At 36.1% G+C, this 6,362-nt stretch overlaps 1 long non-coding RNA gene across 1 annotated transcript; it reads right to left on the reverse strand.

Annotated features, from left to right (window-relative positions):
* Positions 1-5,502: 5,502 nt before the first annotated feature.
* On the reverse strand, positions 5,503-5,955 carry LOC309968781. The gene is made up of 2 exons (XR_014326597.1): positions 5,899-5,955; positions 5,503-5,671 (listed from the first exon to the last, which is right to left on the reverse strand). It is a non-coding gene; the product is annotated as an uncharacterized lncRNA (long non-coding RNA).
* Between the last annotated feature and the right edge of the window lie 407 nt (positions 5,956-6,362).

The raw sequence follows: 6,362 nt of genomic DNA on the forward strand, positions 1-6,362 counted from the left end.
TACTATCATTAGGAAATAAAACACCAGGTTGTTTAATATAAAAGTGTCAGAAGACTTTTCTTAGATGGACTGTCTGCATCAGTGTAGTGGTAACTAACTCTCCTGAGCCCACCAACTGCCAAAGGAGTAAAACCAACAGCCTGCTCCAAGGAAACCAGATGGACAACTCTACAGGACAGTGCATCCAGGGAGAGCTGTCTGTCTGTGACTGAGTGAGTGCTCATCAACAATATTCATTGATTATTTTACTGCCTGCCATGGATATTAAAAAGAAAAACAGTCACGGTGTCATGATTTTTATTTATGCTAAAATATCTGTTGAGGATGAACCATGTTCCATGCACTGTTCTAGCACTGGAGAGACAGCAGTGAATAAGACAGACCAGGTCCTTGTCCTCATGTAGCATATATCCTGTAGAGAGAAATAAATAAGATAAACAAATAAACATTTAAATGCCAAATATTATTTTCTATAGTAAAGTGCTATGAAGGAAAAATAACAGTGTGATATGATAGAGAATCTGAATTAAGGGAGGTCCATTAGGAGTGTTATCACAGAAGTCTTCTCTGAGAGATGACATTTAAGATTAGACATTTTTTTATTAATTTTTTTGGAGCATAGTTGCTTTACAATATTGTGTTAACCACCACTGCACAACAAAATGAATCAGCCATACACATACGGATATCCCCTCCCTTTTGGACTTCCCTTAGGTTACCATAGTGCATTAGGTAGAGTTCCCTGTGCTATACAATATGATTAGACTTGAAAACTCATAGAAAGCTAATCATATGAAGAACCAGAAGAGCTTCTTAGAAAAAAGGAAGAGCAACTGAGTTTGGCTCATTTAAAGAACATAATTTAAGGAACAGCCAGTATGGCTGGAACATATTAAGCAAAAAACTGAGTGATTTGAGATGTCAGAGAGGTAGAGCAGAGCCAGACATATGTAATGGAAAAAGAATTGTTCATTTGAACTGTAATGCAAGGCCATCAGAGAATTTAAAATGAGGGAGGACTTTAATGAGAGGGGACTTTCAGAATATGAGGACATCCTCTGGTGGAGGAATCTAGCTCCAACAACCCTGGATCTCCCCTCAACTCTGTTGACCTCTTCTACACATACTTTCCAAAGAATTGTGGAGCACATAAAAATCTTCAGTCCCCACTCATGATTTTCAAGCCCACAGTCCAAATGAACCACTGTAGCGTCTTTTTCCTTTGTAAATGACTTGACCTATGTCCTTTGAGTTCATACTAGAAATCTGCTAGTCAGAAAAGGAATTCTTGGGCTTCCCTGGTGGCGCAGTGGTTGAGAGTCCGCCTGCCGATACAGGGGACACGGGTTCGTGCAGCGGTCCGGGAAGATCCCACATGCTGCGGAGCAGCTGGGCCCGTGAGCCATGGTCGCTGAGCCTGCGCGTCCGGAGCCTGTGCTCCGCAGCGGAAGAGGCCACAACAGTGAGAGGACCACGTACCGAAAAAAAAAAAAAAAAAGGAATTCTTGATACTGTAAGAGCTACTTATTTAACCTAGAGTGACTAATAAGGTTGTAAAGAGCAATGGCAACATAGAAAATATTCAGACATTCAGGTAAACTGGGAAAGTAGGTTAAGTGGCTTCTAGCCATATACATATGATTAACATATATACATATATTTTAAATATATAAAATACATCATGTATATACATGTATGTCTAATATATATGAAATATAGGATATATGTATCAACTCCCCCAGATAGAAAACCAGTTGGAGAGGAGTCCAGGCTTTGAGCCAATTTTTTTCAATGTCAAATGGTACAGATTTTTGGGAAAATAAATAATTATGTTCAGTTAAAAGTTAAAGTAAAATTTCTTTTAAGCAGAGATTCTCATTTGGTAATTGGATGGCAATGAAATGCTCAGATTTGCTGGTAGTAGGTCATAATTTCCTCTTAAGCTATGCTTTGTGCTTTTTTGTGTACTGAGGTACTTATGCTATATGTTCCTCATATTATTACTGAATACTCAAAGGAAGGGCAATAGCAGTAATGAAATGGCATTTCTGACTTAATTTTCTTCAAAAACAAACAAATTTTCTTCAATTCAGAGTCCCAAAATATAAATTTTACACATTTTGTCTTTGTCTAGATGGATTTATATTTTTTGTTTCCTTTATCAGCAAATTGCCGTATTTCTCATAATTAACTTTCAAGGTAATAGTTCATTAAGGTAAAACATGATTTATATGTTCTTTTTATAGTGAGTAACTATTAATGTGATACTAAAAAAAATGCTTTCCATTTCAAATATAAGCAAACTAAAAAATTGCAATTTTTAACTATAAAACTGTATCTATGCTATTCCTTACCTTCCATCTAGTTAATTTATGTTTGTTTTTAAAGCTTGAATTCATTTGCCACTTTCCTTGAAGACTTCTCAGATAACATGTAACAGAAGGTAGAAGGGAGTTACTTCCTTTTTCTTTAGTTCTTACCAGGATTCCCAATCAATCAAATATAGCCTTTGCCTTCAAGAAGCTTTTTATTTGTAATGAAGAGAGACATACCAGCAAAAGCCTATAATAAAATATTATAGTATCATAATAAATTTATTTGTAAAGCATAGATGTACAGAAGAGAAGTAACTGTATCTGGGTGTGGGTGTGAGAGGAGAGTTTGGGTTTCACAAAAGAAATAGCAGCTAATACAGTTTCGGAGAATACACGGGAGTTTATCTGGTTGAAAACAGTCTGGGTAAGGGAAGAGAGAAGAATAGTTCACAGGTTGAGAGAACACTGGATGTGAAGACAGGGTCAAACAAAAAGCATGGTATTATGGGTGCTCTGTTTTGTTTGTGTTCCTAATTCATCCTTTTTTTCCCCCCACAGGCAACAAACATTTTTTGAGTACTTATTATGTCCCATGGACTGTTTGTTCTAGAAATGAGCACACAACACTGAACAAAAGAGAGTCAATTTAAGCCCTAGTGGAGATTAAATTCTAGAGAGAAGTAAGGGCATATTCTGCAAGACAGGCAATAAAGCAAAGGAATACAAAAGTTGTATAGTATTGTAGTTGATGAAAAGTGCCACTGAGGAATAAGAGGTAGGGATGTCAATTTTAAATGAGGCAATCAGGGGTAGGCTCATTAAGAAGATAACATTTTAATAAAAATCTGAAAGAGTTTATACAGAAAACAAGGAAGGACATTTCAGGAAGTGAGATCAGCAAGTGCAAAGCCCTTACCATTGGAGTGTGCCTCACTTATTGGAAGGATAGCAAGGAGACCAATGCAGTTCCAATCCATTTTCTCTTCATCCTTATGCTTTAGGCATCATCAAATTCTCTCAATTCTTAAGCATGACTTGCTATTTTATATTATGTATCTTTCACATTCGTTTTCCAGCTAGGAATAGCTTCTTAAACTCTGGATACTAACAATTCTTCCTTTGAAAGTCCACCTAAACATCATCTTGTTTTTCTCTCTCAGATATACTGAGATTCTGTTTTCATAATGTTCCTTTGTGCCACTAAACAAGATAATTATTTCAGTTTGGGTATTTTGAGTTTTATATGATTTTCAATCATCCAAGTAGAAAAATTAACTAGAGAAATGGATTTGTGAGTCTGCAATGCAGAGTATATCCAATATTGGAGACAGAGATTTAAAAAATTATCTTATAGGAGGATGTTAGAACCAGAAGAACTTATAATATCACACACTAGAAAAGGTAAAGAGATAAAAGAGTCAAGCACTGGGTATACAATTATTTGTTAAATTAATATTGATAGAAACAGAGAGAAAGAATTTGGGGAAGGAGCTTTAGATTTCTTAGAGAACTAAGAAGAGAACCAGGAAAGAAGTTAAAAAGTAATAAGGATATGTGAGGGTCACAATGGCAAATTTTCAGTTCTCAAGGTCTTGTACTGTAATTAGAGGAAATGCAGGGTCAGAGTAATTTTTCATGAAAGAGACTTAAACATGCTTTTATGAAAGGAGGAGGTCTAGAAAAATGGATATTGTCAGGATAAGAGATATAAATGACAACTGCTGAAAAGGAGACAGGAGGAGGAAGGTGGAGAAGAAAACAATATATTTGGTTATAATTGAAACTAGTCAACCTTCAGTCAGAACATCCATGAAAATCCAGGGAAAATCTGTAGTTACAAAAGCCTAGTAAACTAATAATGTCAAACAATAATTTGCTAATTTCTGGATAGATGATTTCTTTTCAACTTTTATGTCTCTTAACTTTTTATAGTTTCTATAATAAGCATAATGATTTATTACATTATGTTAGATTATCCAAGAAACTGATTCTAGAATCAAACTTTGTGTGCAGAAAATTTGGGGTGGAGGGTAAATTTGTATTTAGACAAATTTTCTTTTTTGCCCTCGAGCATAGCTGTAGTTGCAGTTTTAAAATCTTGGTCTGCTAATTCAAATATCTGCCTCTAATCTTAAGTATGTTACCTTTTCCTGTTTTTTTTTTTTTCTTTTTGTAGGAGGAGTATCAGGAGCAGACAGGTTTTTCTAGTTATTTTAGATTATATCCTGGACACTGTGACAATACATTGTGGAGATTCTGGATTCTTTTTTCTTTCTTTTTTTTTTTGAAGAGTATTAATATGATTCACTTTTTCTTTTAGAAGGCAGTTACCTTAGCTGAACTCAAACTTCAAACTCTGTGTCCTGTTTGGCAGGCAGCAGTTGAAATTTCTGGTAAGTTCTTATACTAGTTTCCTTTGGCTACTGTAACAAATTATCACCACAATAAAACAAAACAATTATCTTCTCACTTAAAACCACAAAATTTATTTTTCTCACAGTTTGGAAGTCCAGAATGTCCAAATCAGTATCATTGGGTCAGAATCAGTGTCAGCATGGCCACCCTCCTTCCAGAGGATTTAGGGAGTATATGTTCCTTGCTCCTTCCAGGTTTTGGTGGCTTTGGGAATTCCTTGGAATATGGCTACATCCCTCCAAATTTCAAGGCCAGAATTTTCAAATCTCTCTCTCTGCTTTGTCTTCGCATGTCTTCTGCTCTGTGCATAGTAAAATCTCACTCTGTCTCCCTCTTATAAGGATACATGTGATTGCATTTAGGATGGAGCAGGATAATCTGAGATAATCTTCCCATCTCAAGATCCTTAATCACATCTGCAAAGACTTTGCCATGCAAGGTAACATTCACAGGTTCCAGAGATTAAAGAGCATTATTCCATCTACTACAGTTCTGTTAGCCTTATTTGGGCTGCTCGGAGTCTTCCCTGTGTATCCACAGTTCAGAAGTCAGTTTAAAATTTGGCTTATACTCTCAATTGAGGACTCTCTCTTTCTGTATCTCTCCTTTCTGTGATTTCCCCCTCTCATTTTCTTTGTTCCATCATTATCCAGAACTCTGTCCTCTGGTTCTTTAAACCAGAATTTTTTTTTTTTAAGACTTATCATGTTGTCTTCTGATTCTTCAAGGCAGAAAGGTTTTATTTATTTGTGTATTTATTTATTTTAGTTTCATTCATCCTGTTTGGAACATGCTGGAAACTTTCCTCAAGACAAAAGCTGTATAAAATGGGAAATTCACTCTCTGTCATTTCCCTTTCCCACGTGTAGACATCTTGTCAAGTTCTGCCTGCTTTTGACTATTTTCCAGTGGCCTCAAACAGGTTTTATTTTTTCTTTTTGCTAGAGCTTATCATTTTTTTTTTTTTTTTTTTTTTTGCTGTGTGGGGGCCTCTCACTGTTGTGGCCTCTCCCGTTGCGGAGCACAGGCTCCGGACGCTCAGGCTCAGGGGCCATGGCTCACGAGCCCAGCCGCTCCGCGGCACATGGGATCTTCCCGGATCGGGGCACGAACCCGTGTCCCCTGCATCGGCAGGCGGACTCTCAACCACTGCGCCACCAGGGAAGACCTAGAGCTTATCATTTGTACCTATATGGAGGATGGTTCCACAATAGCTATTCCTCTGTCAACAGAAGCTGAACTTCTATGTTTTTTTTAAGAGTACATGGGACTTGCACCAAAACTGTCTTATAATTTTGTATTATAAACAAAACCTCAAAAAATTGCCAAAGGTTGAAATCCTTTCAGAATATTTTTCTGACAACAATAAAATTAAACTAAATATTTCAAACAAAAAGATAAGTACCCGAAGTGACTATAAACTAAACAACATATTTTAAAATTATCATTGGATCAAAAAGCATGAAAAACAGAGAAAACAGAGTTTAGAAAAATATTTGACCTGAATGATAATGAAGATAAGACATATTAAAACTTGTCAGATACACTAGAACACTACTTAGAGAAAATATTATAACACTGAAGGCAAATACCAAAAAAAAGAGAAAGGCTGAAAAATCAATGACATATACT

Source organism: Leucopleurus acutus (genome assembly GCF_964270905.1).
Source record: "Leucopleurus acutus genome assembly, chromosome: 11".
Lineage (NCBI taxonomy): Eukaryota > Metazoa > Chordata > Mammalia > Artiodactyla > Delphinidae > Leucopleurus > Leucopleurus acutus.